Consider the following 16,649-nt stretch of genomic DNA (forward strand, 5'->3'; position numbering starts at 1 on the left):
TTCTTTCAAAGTTCTACTAACTATACTTTTTACCCCAAATTTAATGTTATCGGAACGTTTATTTTTAATATTCCAAGAACATTAAAATATGTAGCTTTCTTATAAAGTAGTTCCTATACGGGTTCTTTAATGTATTTATACTAAAATGTTTGAATGTTTATTTTTAACAAGTAGAAATGACACCATAAGGACGTTATGATAACGAACGTTTCTCAACATTCAACAGGTAACAATAACATCACGAGGACGTCGTTCTATTAATGTCTTCTCAACATTTTGAGAATGTATATCAAATATTAAGATAAAAGATTGCATAAAATAAGAACTTTTTTCTAACATTAATATAACTCTTAAAAAACGTTGTGAGAACGTTCCCTGTAGTCAGAAATGTCAAAACATGACATTACTGAGATGCCATCAGAACAGATGGTGCACGGCTTACACTGTACACCAGGTTCGGATGAAATCAACAAACACAACCACTCCACGAGATTCATAAAATGCAATTTATTTGGAATCAGTGACGCTAAAATAACATCACGTGACTGTGGTGTTTATACTGCGCTGGTTAATGAGCTTCATAGACGCGAAACCCATTGAAAAGGTTCCTGCATGGTGCTGGAGAACATATGAAACGCACGGCGGAGATACGCGCGCGCGGTCTGTAATGACGCGTCCTCATCATATGGCTCATCATAACGTGTCATAAGCGCCGTGAGGGGCTCCATGTTTGAGCTCCATTACTGCTGGAGTCATGAGAGGCTCTGTGGACCTTCCTCCTGTCTCACTGTCTCATCGCAAACTCTTGTGCACCCTCTGGTGCTTGCTAGACTCCAAAACTTCTTTGTGTTGCCTGCTTAGCAGATTGTCTTCCTTGTCTCTGAGGCTGCTCATTATTCAGAGACAGCCGGAGCTCAGGTCATCTGCAGCTGCCGTACTGAAGAAGAAGAAGAAGAAGAAGAAGGAGAAGGAGGAGGAGGAGAAGCAGCAGAAGCAAGAGGGAAGATGGCGATCATCCTGCTGCTCTAGACCGGGAACAAGTTCGCAGAAGATCCAGGATCCAGCCGTGAGTATTCGGTTTCACGATCGTCCACATCTCGCCTCGCTCCATAATAACGCGCTGGAGCTCGGGATCCGTGGAGAGGCGCTTTGGGAATGACCTGGAAATGCGCTTTTAATGCTTCCCAGACCCAAACCGAGCGAATCCTCCAAAAACGGGCACCTTGGAGCTCGTGCGGTGACGCGTCGCTGGAGCGTCTCCTCGCGTGTTTTCCTCCACTGGAAGGAGCGTCGCGCCGCCGGTGAGCGCATCCGAGCGGCGAAACGCGAAATGTGACTGGCGCTTTTCTGGAAGCCATTGCACGGATTTGGAGCTCCGCGTCCATTAGTCAGTCAGTCACAGACGGACGCGACGCGACGCGTGCAGACGCGCGCGCTACGCTCCCGTGACGTGACCAGAGTGTTACAATGTGGCGGCGTGAAAATAGCCTTGTTGTTTTTCCGCGACGGGCTCCAGGTGTTTGTCGCCGCAGGTGTAGAATGACACCGAGGCTTCCTCCAGAAAATGGAGTCTGGAGAACAAAGGTTGACTTTCTCCTGCTGCCACTGGCCACTGCATGGAGCTGGACGCGCGTTTGGTGACATTTCACGCTCGTTTGCACTTTTTTTTCTTCTTTCTATTAACTTGATTCTGCGTGAAGTTTGCCATGCGATAATATTTTCTGCCGCGGTAAATCCGCTTTTGGAGTAAACCGTTGAGTTTAGCGTGTTTGTGTAATGTTCTACAGTGGCCTACAGACGCTCCTCACGTAGTTCTGTAGAAGATCTCACAGGCTCAGAAATTAAGTTTAGTTTCATTTTAGTGGATGCATGCATTGCATTGCACGTTGAAGGCTGTAGAACTTACAAATGCCGAACTTTTCTTTATGTAGGCTACGCTTCCCTTTATGCACCTGTGTGTCGTTTGGGAGCAGATCTGAAGCTTCTGCTTGGAAGTGAGAGTGAACGTTTGTGCACTTGTCTGGCTGTGGTTTAATAATCTGACATGCATGTGTGATTGTGACATGTTCAGCGTTGCACACCATCAAAGCTTTTTGGTGAAAGGCAGTTGTTTCTCCATTGGCTCTCTCTCTCTCTCTGTGTGTGTGTGTGTGTGTGTGTGTGTGTGTCCTTCTGCAATCGCTCTGGCCACTGTGAAATCCCGCTGACAAAGACAGCGCGCTACACACACACACACACACTCTCAATGCGACAGACGCAGGCCAGAGGAACTCAAAATGGTGGCACGTCTCCCATGTCAGGGCAAACAGGTTCTCTCACATGAAGGTTACTGGCTGTTTTTAAGGGCCTGCTGCTGTCTGATGTTTCTAAGCAGGTTCTTTGTGGTTTATTGAGGCTGTGAGATCATTCTTTGTAATGTTTTCACTGGTGATTGAATGCAACAAAAAGCATTTTGCATGCAATGATGGTTTAGTTTGTCTTTGGGACTCGTTCTTCCACCTCCAAATCAGTCTTAGATGCATTTTGGGAAGGATTTTTGGAGGGGTCGGGGAGGGGGGATATGTCTGTGGTTTCACAGTAATGACTTTGATCTGGTCGAGCGTCTGACCTGGAAAAGCTAAAAGCCGTCTTATGCAACTGTTGAGCACACGGCGATGGCTCATGGTTCAAGCTCACCACTGACCCACTTTTCATGAAGATCCAGTCTGTTCAGCTCGCTGGAGAAGTGCTTCGATTGTGAACTTTGTTTTCAGTAAACCAGTCCACTAGAGAGAATATTTACTGTCGGTTTGCTTAACAGCGATTGGTATTGTTGTAGTATTTTTGGCCGTTGATTAGGTAGATGATTGTAGTTCGTGCTCGGAAGTTTGTCAAATCTGTTTATGACTTTCGGTGAAGCTCATTGCCACGTCCTTTATTGTCTCTTTGTCATGTTGAACACAGAAAACGAATGAATAGACACAAAGGCATCATCTATTTTTAATGATAAACCAATGAGGGTGAAGTTAACAGGGTAAACATGAGCTGTTCCAAACCCTAGTGAGCTGCCTACCTAGACAGCATCGCCACAGATTGTAAAATCGCTGCTCTTTACAGTGTTTGAGATGTAATGCATCAAGTGTATATAGCGTTTTCACAGTGCATAAAGTTTTAAAGCAAGCATGTCTGATGTAAATGTTAGTGTGCTGATTTATTAGGGTTTTGTGTAATTATAGCATGTAAACTCTCCTGAAGTGAACCGTGAGCCGAGTCTCCGCTGAGTTAGTTATGCTCGTATGACCCCTATGTAGACAGCATGAAGCTCAGTAGGGTTCAGAACAGCTGTACCCGTTGACTTTATTCCACGTTTAAAGCAGGATATTCATCCAAAGCTGCTGTTCATGAGTGTTTCGTAATAGAACCGTGACTGTCATGAATGCACTGTTGTTCTCCAGGTGTGCATTATGAGATTAGGCTATATTATGATAAAAGAAAAAGTTTCACAAATGCATCATTCCCAGTGTTGCCATCCAAATAATGCCCAAATTGAAGGCTATGAAAACAAATATAGTAAATGCATACATGTAAACTATGCTACACATTATAAATACAAATGTAAATGAATACAGTTAAAATAAGTTGTTTTTATTATTCATATCTCATCAAAATAATTGAACCTGTTTTAACTCAGTTTTCAAGATTTAAAAAAAAATGAAATTTACTTTTTTTACAGTGTGCAACAACTGCTTATGTCTTTATCTTGTAGGAAAATTTCAAATTGGGAGCACATAAATGACCAAAGGAAGTCATATTTAGGAGTGTGAAACTGAATTGTAGAGGTTACACGAGTTATTTTATGAGTGTTGACTTGAGTAGTATTAGTTTTTGCTGTGATATTGGTATTAAGATTTGTGAAATTTCACTGGTGTCTAAAATCGTTTATCGTGTTGATTGCCGATTATGTTCATTATTGATTTTACGGCCACACAATTTGGGGATAAAAAAATAATTGCGATTTTTCTGATAACAGTTTTGTGATTGCGCTTTAAAATGCAGTTTCTTTGTGTGATTATAATTATGTATGTGGCTATAAAATAATAATAATAATAATCGTTTGATGATGATGATTACTAGTAATCATATTGTTTTAAATTAGTGCTGTCAGACGATTAATCGCGATTAATCGCATCCAAAATAAAAGTTTTTATTTACGTAGTATATGTGTGTGTGTACTGTGTATATTTATTATGTGTATATATATATAAATACACATACATGCATGTATATATTTAAGAACAATGTTACATTTATATATTAATATATAATGTAAATATTTTCAAAACATGCTGTATTTATATATACATAAATATAAACAGTACACACACATATTATGTAAACAAAAATGTTTATTTTGGATGCGATTAATCGCGATTAATCGTTTGACAACGCTATTTTAAATGATTCTTTTTTTATTCGATATATGTAAATTGAGTTATGAAAAATAATTAATAATACTAAAACTAATAGTAGTTTCATATTACGTTACAGCTGTAAAATTACAACATTACTAGTACTAATAATCTTAATAATGGTTGTCTTAATTTCTTTTCTTCGTTGAGCTTTTATTTGGGTGGAAAACCAAAAAAGCGCTTCTCATTTTGGCTGTTTGCATAATTGCACCAAGCCACATCACAATTTTCAGTTTTATTTCAATTAATGGCGAGTCAGATAAAGCAGACGCATTGAACTCTGATCTCACGGAGGTTTTCCAGGCCGCAGATGTTTGTGTGCATGGAGTAATGTGGTGATTTCATTTGAATAATTTTGAATGTCAAAGGCTGCTTGTGTTATTAATAAGGTGAGCGATGTGGAGAAGCGTCCCGCGGCTCCAGGCTATCTTCTGCTTTCTTCAGGTCACCTTAATTGCTCTCATTGTCCGTGCATTTTAGCATCTCCGATGTCTCTGCGGAAGATGTTGTTGCTCCATCGTAACGTCTGCTTTATCTCTTAAAACTCATATCGAGATCTTTGACTGATGGCAGGCTTTAGTAAAGAGATGCACGTGAGATCACGGCTGATTAAATGCTTTCCTACAGGAGAAGCGTGCTGCGTCTCAGATTGTTTTTAAGGACGCTGCTCGTTCCAGACGGCTGAAGGGCTTCCATTTTGATGGTCGAGTGATCCGAGCTACAAAATGGACCTTTCAGTCGGATGAGGCCGCTGAAGGAGGCAGAAACTCACAGAAGCGCTGGAGTTCAGAGTTGTTCCTCAGGCGGCCTGACAGAGAGAGAATAAGCGAGACACACAAAAGCCAATTGAAATGGTCCAGTGGACGCTTTCTTGACGTGATGCATTGGTTTCTGGAGTCTCACACACATTCACTCTTATCTAAAGAAGCCATATGTTATGTAACGTTCTGCTGGACGTTAGAAACGTGCTGCATTTATTTACGTAACCTCGTTTGGGTCATAATTAGTTGTTGTGCTGCATGCTTTGTGTGTTTTAATTGAAATGCCACAAAACTAACAGTTTAAAGAACAATATTTCAAACAAACACTTGTCTGATAAATGAATGCATGTAAATATATATATACTCTAGAATCCAATATTCAAGTCTGGTGATGCATCTTCATGTCCATTATACATTAAATGCATAATACATGATACAGTTGCACCATAAACCCTGTGAACACTTAAGAATTGTCTATATTTTAGGGCTGCATGATTTGTGGAAAAAACTCTTTTTTTTTTTTGTGATTTGTACATTATACATTATTTTATGACTAAAATAATTAATAATTATAATATAATAACTGGTTATGATTACCAAAATAAATAAGTTAAATAAACAATATTTAAGAGAAATAATACAATAATACTGTTATTTTACATTACAAGTGTAAAATTACAATTCTAATTTTTAAATGAATAATCAATAAGAATAATAACATTTTAGGGCTGCATGATTTGTGGAAAACATTATACATTATTTAATGACTAAATTAATAATAATAATAATATTATAACTGGTTATGATTACCTAAATAAATTAAATTATTTAAGCGAAATAATACAATAATATTAATACTGTTATTTTACATTACAAGTGTAAAATTACAATTCTAATTTTTAAATGAATAATCAATAAGAATAATAAAATAATAATTTTTAAAAATCATTTTGAAACATTAAACCATTTAACACTTCCACAGTGTTTTCCTCATTGATTTCACACTGTTTTTGTTTTGAGATGAAGATCTGATCACACCGTAGTAAATGCAGAATTGCTTCTTGCGCGACTATTTCGTTGCACAAGTGTTTTCGGTCCTCGTTCCTCTGGCGGATCCTTTAGTCTGATTTCTTGGTTCTGCTGGCTCCTCTGACCTCAGATCAGCCTGAAATCTCATCCAGAACGCCGCCTTTATTTGCGTCTCACACGTGTCTCTCAGTCACACTATTCAAGTGCAGTTTATTCTGAGACTCTTGAGACCACAAGATGAACTTTTCTCTCCTCAGCGATGACCGAGCTGATCTGGCATGATTCAAGATCTTGAAGAAACTTACATGACACCCAGTAAAAATCTGCTCATCCAGATCTCATTTTGGTGTCATGACGTTATTTTGAGTCTTATGTGACAGTGAGAGGAGTTTTATAACAAGCATCATTACTCCAGTCTTCAGTGTCACGTGATCCTTCAGAAATCATTCTAATTTGCTGCTCAAGAAACATTTCTGATTATTATCAATGTTGAAAACAGTTGTGCTGCACAATATTACTTCAAATATTTTCCAACGTTAAAAAAAGAAATGAATACTATTATTCATCAAGGACGCGTTAAATCACTCAAAAGTGGTATTTATAATGTTGCAAAAGATTTCTATTTCAAATAAATGCTGTTCATTTGAACTTTCTATTCATTGCGAATCCTGTAAAATAAAATGTATCAAGATTTCCACAAAAATATTGTGCAGCACAACTGTTTTCAACATTGATAATAATCAGAAATGTTTGTTGAGCAGAAAATTAGAATGATTTCTGATCAGTTAATATGTGACCCTGCAGAAGCAGTCATAAGCAGCACAGCTATATTTGTAGCAATAACCAACAATACATTGTATGGGTCAAAATTATCCATTTCTCTTTTATGTCAAAAATCATTAGGATATTAAGTAAAGATCATGTTCCATGAAGATATTTAGTAAATTTCCTACCGTAAATATATCAAAACTTCATTTTTGATTAGTAATATGCATTGCTAAGAACTTATTTTATTTTATTTTTGCACCCTCAGATTCCTATCCTAACAAACCATACATCAATGGAAAGCTTATTTATTCAACTTTCAGATGACGTATAAATCTCAATTTCAAAATTGACCCTTATGACTGTTGTTTTTTATGACTGGCTCCAGTGTCACATATTACAGTATAATTTGAAGGTGGGCCTTCAAGTCCAAAAGGTTGAGAATCCCAGCTTTCTGTCATGATGTGGATGTTTGCAGTGAGTTGGTCGGTGTTCTGTTCTCTGATGATCCAGCAGTATCTGTGGCTCTGTGCTTCTGCAGGATCTGCAGATGTGTCTGGAAACATTCAGCGTTCTGTAGACGGCTCTGTTCCTATAGAGGCCGAGCGCAGAGGCAGGACAAGGCGTCCTTTGAGAGCGAACAGCGGCGTTGTTGTCGCAGATCCGCTCGGCTGGAAGGTGCCAGTGTCCAAGTCTGATTAAATATTGAAGAAGTTGGAGGGAAGCAAGCTCTCGTCGGTGAGTTAATATTAATGGATCGCTCGTCTTTCTGACGTGTGGCTACAAGAGCGTTTGGTTTGGTGCCGTCGAGTCAAACTGAGAGGTATGGATTCTCTGGAGAGGGACGCGGGACATTGGCATGTTGTGTTGCTATTTATAGATGTGAGTTTCTGGAGTCTGTCTGTTTGAGATCCTTCAGCTCCACGGTCATGGTTCATGTTCAGATTCTGGTTTTTCTTGCATGAACGTTCATAGTATTATTCTGCTTCTCCGTCTTCACTTACTCTTGAGTTTTCTTGCATTTTCTCCAAGTTTTAAAGGAGAAGCTTCATAATTCTGCGCAAGTGCATTGAACAGATCGTGATCAGATCAAACTAAATATGACAGAACTATGTGGATGATGGTCATTCCTAAGAAACGTACAGATATTGGCATAATCTAATCATACAAACACTTGAATGATTAACAATCAACAGCCTGGTACATTGATTATCCACAAGTGCTTTTGGTGCATGTTAAGCAGGTATTGTGTACAGTAAGCTCGGTCACTGTATAATTTGGCAGCCAACATGCACTTTTTTAGGTGTTATTGTCATGAGTTGAAATGCAGAATCATCCACGGTCTGTTATGCTTTCAGGTTAGTGAATGGTTGGTAACTGGTTCTTCCTGTACTCTTCCTGTACTTCCTGTACTGTGCTGCATTTTCAACACAAGCAGAAGAAAATATGATCTGCTTGTGGTGGCCGATTCCAGCATTAAAGATATAGCCTTTACAATCAAAATGTGAGATTACTAAAATACACTAACATTCAAAAGTTTGGGGTTGGTGAGTGTTTTTTTTTTGTTTTGTTTTTTTAAGAAGCTCACCAAGACTGCATATATTTGATCAAAAATGCAGTAAAATTATGAAATATTATTATAATTTAAAAAATATTATAAAAATATAAAACTATTTTCTATGTGAATGTTAAACTGTTATTTCTGTGATGCGCAGCTGTATTTTCAGCATCATTACTCCAGTCTTCAGTGTCACATGATCTTCAGAAATCATTCTAATTTGCTGCTCAAGAAACATTTCTGATTTTTTTTTTTATAAACCGTTGTGCTGCCTGATATTTTTGTGGAAACTGTGTTTTTTTTAGAATTCACAGATGTATAGAAAGTTCAAAAGAACAGCATTTATTTGAAATATAAATCTTTTGTAACATTATAAATGTCCAGACTGTCAATTGTGGCACTTAAAAAATGTGGGTTTCAGAGATAGTCCATTTAAAAGGTTTTTCTACCCCCAAAATATTGTCTGTAGGTGATTTTGGATCAGAGCAGCATGCTGAAACAATGTAAACAAACAGGCATGAATTTACACCGGGATTTGTTCTGAAGTGTCTGTAGCACATAATTATGGCTGTTAAAAGTAGTAAAGATTCACTGTTTGTATGAACTGATGATTATTTGCTGTAAACATTAGTTTCCATACAAACTCAATGCAAACATTTCTCAGACGTGTTCTTGCCTTTGTGGAAATGATTTTAACGACACATACAGGTCCTCTGACATCATGCAGTATGGCTGGTTAGATTAATGCTGTGCTGCAGATGACTCGAAGCTCAAGCACAGATGCGAGTGGACATTTCAAACGAGGTTGTTTCTTTAGTAAACACTTGATTTTTAGTCAAGTCCAAAACCTCCCAGGCTTCAGCTGGGAATAGTCCTTCATTAGGAGATCCAAATGGAAGAACATCTCTTGTCTTTGGTCGAGCGTGTCTTCACGCTTTGATGTTCTATGCGGTTTGATGGTAACACTTATTGGCTTGAGAAAACGGCCCGAATCAGGCCAAAGACAGAAAGAGAGCAGCGGAATTGGAACTGAAGGTTTCCTGAGGGAAAACGCTTCCTGGTTATTTTCCAGTGTTTTGGTCCTGAGCGTTTCATTCTTTTCCTCTTACAGTCGCTCCCAAAGCTCTGATGGCCTCATTGGATGCTGAAGCGTGAACGTTTATACAGTAACTTTTTTTGTTTAATGACACTATTTGTAGCATCTTGCCCTCTTGACCCTCAAAGTTTGTATAGTGCAGTAGTATACTGTGGTGTGGTGCAGTGAAGTATAGTATCGTGCAAAGTAGTGCAGTATAGTATGGTATAGGGTTGTGTAGTCTGGTGCAGTGAAGTATTATACAGTGCAGAGTGGTGTAGTATTGTGCAGTATAGTGTAGTGTGGTGCAATATAGTATAGTGCAGAGTAGTGTAATATAGTGCTGTAAAGTATTGTATAGTCTGGTGCAGTGAAGTATTATACAGTGCAGAGTGGTGTAGTATAATGCAGTGTAGAATTGTGTGGTGCAGTGAAGTATAGTATGGTATAGGGTTGTGTAGTCTGGTGCAGTGAAATATAGTATAGTGCAGAGTAGTGTTGTATTGTGCAGTGTAGTGTGGTGCAATATAGTATAGTGCAGAGTAGTGTAATATAGTGCTGTAAAGTATTGTGTAGTCTGGTGCAGTGAAATATAGTATAGTGCAGAGTAGTGTTGTATTGTGCAGTATAGTGTAGTGTGGTGCAATATAGTATAGTGCAGAGTAGTGAAATATAGTGCTGTAAAGTATTGTGTAGTCTGGTGCAGTGAAATATAGTATGGTGCAGAGTAGTGTAATATATTGCAGTGTAGTATTGTGTAGTTTAGTGTGGTGAAATAGTATAGTGTAGTGTAATATAATACAGGATAGATTTGTGTAGTTTAGTCTGATGCAATAGTATAGTGCAGTATAGTTTAGTGTAGTGCGGTGAAGTATAGTGTAGAGTAGTATTGTGTAATGTAGTTTATTGTGATGCAATATAGTATAGTGCAGAGTAGTGTAATATGGTGCAGTATACAGTTGTGTAGTACAGTGTTGTTTTGCGACGTGTAGTGTCTTGCAGTGAAGTATAGTGTAATGGAGTTCAGTGTAATGAAGCACAGTGTAGTACAGTACAGTATACTCTTGTGTAGTATAGTATAGTGTAGTGTCATTTACAACGTGGAGACCAATTGTTCAGTTTTTGTTTTCTGTGAAAACATTGTTTTGTTCTGTTTTAGTCTTATTTTCTGTGAAACTGAGATAAAATAGACATAAAAAAATAAAAATATTATTAAAAAAATCTAAACTATAATAAGTGTCTCAAGGATACTAAAATAACTCTAGTTGGAAGTTGTGTTTTCAAACATTGAAGTGTTGCCAATATAACTCAAGACATTTCCATTTACAGATCTTGGAGATCTTTTTCTTTTAATTAGTCTAAAAAAGATCTTAAATTTGTCTTCATAAAACCTGCACAAACCCTGGTGATTGTTCACCCAAAAATGATCTTTCACTTATTCTCCATCATGTCCTTCAAACCTGTATGATTTACTTTTTGTTGAACACAAAAGAAGATATTTTCAAGTGTGTTTTTGTGCTTTTATTTCCGTACAATGAAAATCGGTGGTGTTTTGGACCCCATTGACTTTCATTGTATGATCAAAAACAATTGAAATATTCTTCAAAATATCATCTTTTGTGTTCAACAGAAGAAACTCATGCAGGTTGAAACGGAATTCTCCTCCATGACTGCTCTCCAATACCATGCGTTTTCATGCATTTTTGATGCGAAAGATAGAAAGAAAGAAGAAAGAAACTTCGTGCTTGATGTCAAATGATGCAACATGCCATTGGTGGATGTGTTTCTCGTAACCAATCATGGCGCACCAAGCTTTAATATGCAGAAATTAGTCTTTTGAGATGATTTGGGTTTGAGTAAATGATGACTGTTTTTGGGCGAGGAATACAGGTTACACACCATAATCCAGCGCGCGAATGAAATATCTGTACATTTTTGGCGATCAGATTGGTGTTAAAGTGCTTGTGGAAAGCGTGACCTTGTTGAGTGGAGGATCTCCAAGAGTTTCATCCATCATCATTAGATAAAACGTTCCCACGCCTGAGGCCGGCAATTACTGAAGCTCAGAGAGGATGAAGTATGTCTTTTTCAATAATGCAGAGCTGAGATTGTGTCTTTGGTTACAAGTGTAAAGTAGCATTTTTTTTAATTACGAGACATTTCTTTGATATGCCTTAGAGCAGATATCAGATGCACATTGTGGTTTTATGGGAAGCATGTCGATCACTCGTGTGTGAATCTGATCAAATACACTGTAGAAACTGATGAATTTACTGAAAATACTGTTTGAGGCATGCTATGCTTTAATTCAGTACTTGCCGTTTCTTTGTCATTATTTGTGAAATGCACTAGCAGTTTGAGTGAAAATTGTTTAAATCTTATTTTTATGTTCTTTTTTTTCAGTGTAATGCTTTAATTATTTTGTGATGATTTGCAAAGGTTTACCGAATGGCATTGATATTTTATTGCTCAAATGTTGCACGTAGGGCTGGGCAAAGTTTTTTTCAATTTTTCTGGGCAATTTTTAATTGCACGAGTCTTAATGGCACTGCAGTATCAACTCCAATGTCTCTGATGTTTCTCCTGAAATAGACAAACCTGAATGAGACTCAGCCGCTCAGATATTGAGTTCCATACTGAGATGTTGCAGAGGTTTTGAGACGTGTGTTTCAGGAGACGTGATTTGTGTTTTCCTCTGACGTTAGTTTGTTTTCGAAGCACGAGGAAGCTGGTCGAGGTGTTGGTTCTCGTGTGATGCATGTCGGTCTCTCGAGAAAAGGCCAGCAGGGTTTGAAGAGTCAGGAAGATCTGCAGCCGTTGCCTTGAGGAGCACAAAATGGTGGATGACCAGTGTCGGCTGTGAAATGGAGTCGCTAGCGTTGATGCAGGAGATAATTCAGTCAGGATCAGTGGAGCGAGGTGACTCTTCAACCGCAGCCTGAGTTTCTCAGAAGCTTCAGCTGAACATCACTGATCTCTGCTGTCTGTTTCTGCACTCATTATGTTGACGCTTCCAAAATGTTTTTTTTTTTTTTTTGCAGTGATTCCATAGAAGAACCATTTTTTTGCTCCCAAAGAGCTTTCAATGAACAGTTCTTGGAGGAACCATTCATTATTGTGACCTTGGAATACAAAACCATTCATACATTTTGAAATTGAGATTTATACATCATCTGAAAGCTGAATAAATAATCTTTCCATTGATGTATGGTTTGTTAGGATCGGACCATATTTGGCTTGAGATGCAACTATTTGAAAATCTGGAATTTGAGGGAGCAAAAAAATCAAAATATTGAGAAAATCTCCTTTAAAGTTGTCCAAATGAAGTTCTTAGCAATGCATATTACCAATCAAAAATTAAGATTTGATATATTTACGGTAGGAAATTAACAAAATATCTTCATGGAACGTGATCTTTACTTAATATCCTAATGATTTTTGGCATAAAAGATGTATAATTTTGACCCATACAATGTATTGTTGGCTATTGCTACAAATATAGCTGTGCTGCTTATGACTGCTTTTGTGCTGCAGGGTCACATGGTCATATATAGTCTGAAGATCATTTTAATGTTCTAAAGAACCTTTTATGCAATTTCATGGATGGTAAAGGTTCTTCACGGAACATTAAAAACCTTTATTTTTAAGAATGTAGGGTAACTAGACCTCCTGTTTTCTGATCACAGTCCTGGTTTGTGGTGTCCTGTTCACTGGAAATATCCCTGGTTTACTGCACATTTAAAACGGCACGCAAAAACACTGCAAAAAAGTCCAACCAACTTTAGCAAAAAACTAAATTTATTTTATAAAAATATTAAATATTAATATTAAATACAATTAGAAAATGTTAAATCTGATCAAACACACTGTAGAAATTTACAGTATATTTGAATGTTAAATACAGTTTGTTTTCATATTTTGTTTAATTTTTGTAATTGGTTTTTGTAAAGACATTTTGTTATACTGTTTTGATCTGTTTTTTTTTTTGGTCACTATTTACTGTTTTTAATTATTTATTTGTTTTAGTTTTTTTTCATTGTATTAAAACTGGTTAAAGCTGCAGTCCGTAAGTTTTGCCTCTTTGTCGCCATCTCTGTTTGAAAACCTGGAATTGCAGTTACTAGTGGAATTATCTTGATGAATATGTTTTGAGGAGTATGTGTATCAGTCTGCACGGGTGTGGATACTGTACTTAGGAATCACAGATTCTAGCCTACGTCTTGGAATATATGACCCAAATAAGTCTTTTCACCGGATATTGTCATCTGAACGAGTAAGTAACAAGTCTGCCATGTTTGTTCTGACCAACTGAGGAAATCGCGCTACCAGTCGTGATTAAATCTAATGATTGGTTAGCTCATATCACATCAAACCGTGCAATTTATTATTATTATTGTTATACTTTATTCTTAAATTATTAATGTTAACAACATCAGCATTGCATGACAATGAGTATAGTGCACCATCAAATGATTTTTTGACATTTAATTATTCCAGCTGCTGTGAGAAAAGGCTATCCTCACATGCGATAACCTACTAGCCGGGACAACTTCTTTATGTTTACAGACGTGACATAATGACGCAGCGCCATGCTCGAATTTCCCACAAAATCCTACCCATACCACTCAGATTAGAAAACATTATTATAAGCTAACTGTTGTGAATCGGGCTAAAGCAAGGTGATAGTTTTGAACACTGGCTGGTTATGTACTTACTCAAATATTGATTTTTGGATCATTTTTAACCAAAAAAAGAATTAGAAAAGAAACAAGTGACTGTCATTATGAAGGAGTCGTTGAATCATTCAATCAATTTCGTAAAAAAATAAAAAGTTAATTTGGAAACTAAACAAGTGGCTGTCATTGAATTATTTATTCAAGCAGTTCGTACACTGTGATTCTTTCCGAATATAAACAATTGGCTGTCTTTGAATCATTGAATCATCCCCTTAATCGATTTGTTCAAAACATGGATTCAGCAAATGGCTGTCATTATGAATACATTTCAAATGATTTGTTCAGCACTGATTCTTTCAGAAAAGAAACAAGTGGCTGTCTTTTGAATCATTGAATCATTCATTTAATCGATTTAGAAAATAAAACGAGTGATTCATTATGAGTGAGTCATTGAATTCATATGATTCATTCAACAACACTGAATCATAGAGGAGTGAGACAAAGTAACTCAACAATGTGTCTAAAATGGAAGTTACTCAATATTTACTTGTTTATGGAGCCGTTGTATAGAAGCAGTATCATAGTTGTGCTGTTTTCTGTTTCTCGTGTGATATTGCTGATATATCAGTCCATTACTATGTGTTTTATAAAGAATGGAGTCTCTCAGGGGAGCTTCATTGTCTTGCTCATGGACAGACGAGTGGAGAATAATGCTCGTGTTTTTGCAGAAGGGGTTAGCGAGTCTTAAATCGACTCTTGGGAACGGCTTGTGTTGGATGCGTCTCAGAAGCTTCATGTTGGTTTGTTAATGGCTGACCTATTTCTGCTGCCATATGCTTCCTGGAAGGGATTTGCTTTGAAACATAAAAGCCAATGATTTGGATGGAGGAAGAAGATTATGAGCACATCACTCCAGAAGATCTCACATCTGTTGATATGAACGTCAGAAATGATGCGACGCGCTCATATTGATGCGTTTGGATGTTTGTGATTGTCTAATTAGTCACTCTTACCGGGAGTTTCTGCGTTCTTGTATTAGATTAGGATCTTTGCATTTGTTTGTTAAATTGGGTTATGTTTGAACACGAGATCAAAATATATAACCTCACATGTTTGGATTAATTACGATTTATTTATAGATTTTGTCTCTCACCAAGGCTGCATTTATTTGATAAAATACAGTAAAAATTTTGAAATATTTTTACAATTTAAAATAACTGTCAATATCTGTGAAAATGTAATTTATTTCTGTGATGCAGCTGTATTTTCAGCATCATTACTGCAGTCTTCAGCGTCACATGATCTTCAGAAATCATTCTAATATGCTGATTTGCTGCTCAACAAACTTTTCTGATTATTAGCAGTGTTCAAAATAATCAATCTTTAATTTCACCCCAAACGTTTGTAGTTTATCACAGTTTACACAAAAATATGATAATTATGGTATCATATTATTATGATTTCTGAAGGATCATGTGACGCTGAAGACTGGAGTAATGATGCTGAAAATACAGCTGCGCATCACAGAAATGCATTACAGTTTAACACACATTCACATAGAAAACTGCTGTTTTAAATTTTAATAATATTTCACAGTTTTACTGATTTTACTGTATTATTGGTCAAATAAATGCAGCCTTGGTGAGCAGATGAGTTTTGACCGCTAGTGTGTGCATTTCTGGGAAAGATTATTTTAAGAGCCTATGAAGCCAAATCTTTTATATTCTTCGATTCTCGAAGGATCTTTGAGGCTCTTTTGTAGACGTGATGTTGCAAACGGTCGGAGTCGTCGTTATGTGTTACTCATGCCATTTTTTTTCAATCCGGTTTATCAGGAAACTCCAGTGAGAACAGGAACCGGTTGTGTGTCTGATCTCATCTGGCAGATCTTTGGCGCGGACCGAGCTTTATCATGAGAATCATCTGAGACTTCTTCCTCATTTGAGGGAAGGCACATGACCCAGCGCTTTGAGGAACTAGAGGTTTGCAGAGCTGTTTCTCCTGCTGTAATGGAGAATATGAGAAGTTTTGTGACTGGCTGCGTTTCCTCCTCTTCTCTGGCCTCTCGTGATCTCGAGCGTTTTGTGCGATCGAAGGAGTTCTGGAACGTTCTCCAGCTTCAGAATGCTGGGTAGGTTTGTGCAAACCCTCAGTCCAGGGTTATTTTGGTTGCTTGCGTAACCTTTGTGTGCTCAACGAGGGCACCATTCCCGATTCAACCCAAAATAGCTCTCTGAGCGCGCTTTAGGAAGTGTTCTTCAGGAAACGGCCCGTTGTCTACCACGATGAGGTTTCTTTATATGTTCAAGCCTCTAGATGATGTTTGATGCATGTTGA

General features: G+C 37.5%; 1 protein-coding gene across 5 annotated transcripts in view; it reads left to right on the plus strand.

The window, feature by feature from the left end:
• The first annotated feature begins 937 nt into the window (after positions 1–937).
• The window catches only part of znf462 (zinc finger protein 462), a 53,745-nt gene continuing 38,033 nt past the window's right edge, over positions 938–16,649 (plus strand). For 4 of the 5 annotated variants that reach the window (XM_058757342.1, XM_058757345.1, XM_058757344.1 and 1 more), the window contains exon 1: positions 938–1,066. The gene's annotated coding sequence lies outside the window, so the exon portion shown is untranslated. Of the gene's footprint in view, positions 1,067–1,512; positions 1,638–16,649 lie in introns of those variants that run through there. The other variant, XM_058757343.1, reaches the window with a different exon arrangement.

The sequence above is a fragment of the Onychostoma macrolepis genome, chromosome 21, assembly GCF_012432095.1.
Source record: "Onychostoma macrolepis isolate SWU-2019 chromosome 21, ASM1243209v1, whole genome shotgun sequence".
NCBI classification, from domain to species: domain Eukaryota; kingdom Metazoa; phylum Chordata; class Actinopteri; order Cypriniformes; family Cyprinidae; genus Onychostoma; species Onychostoma macrolepis.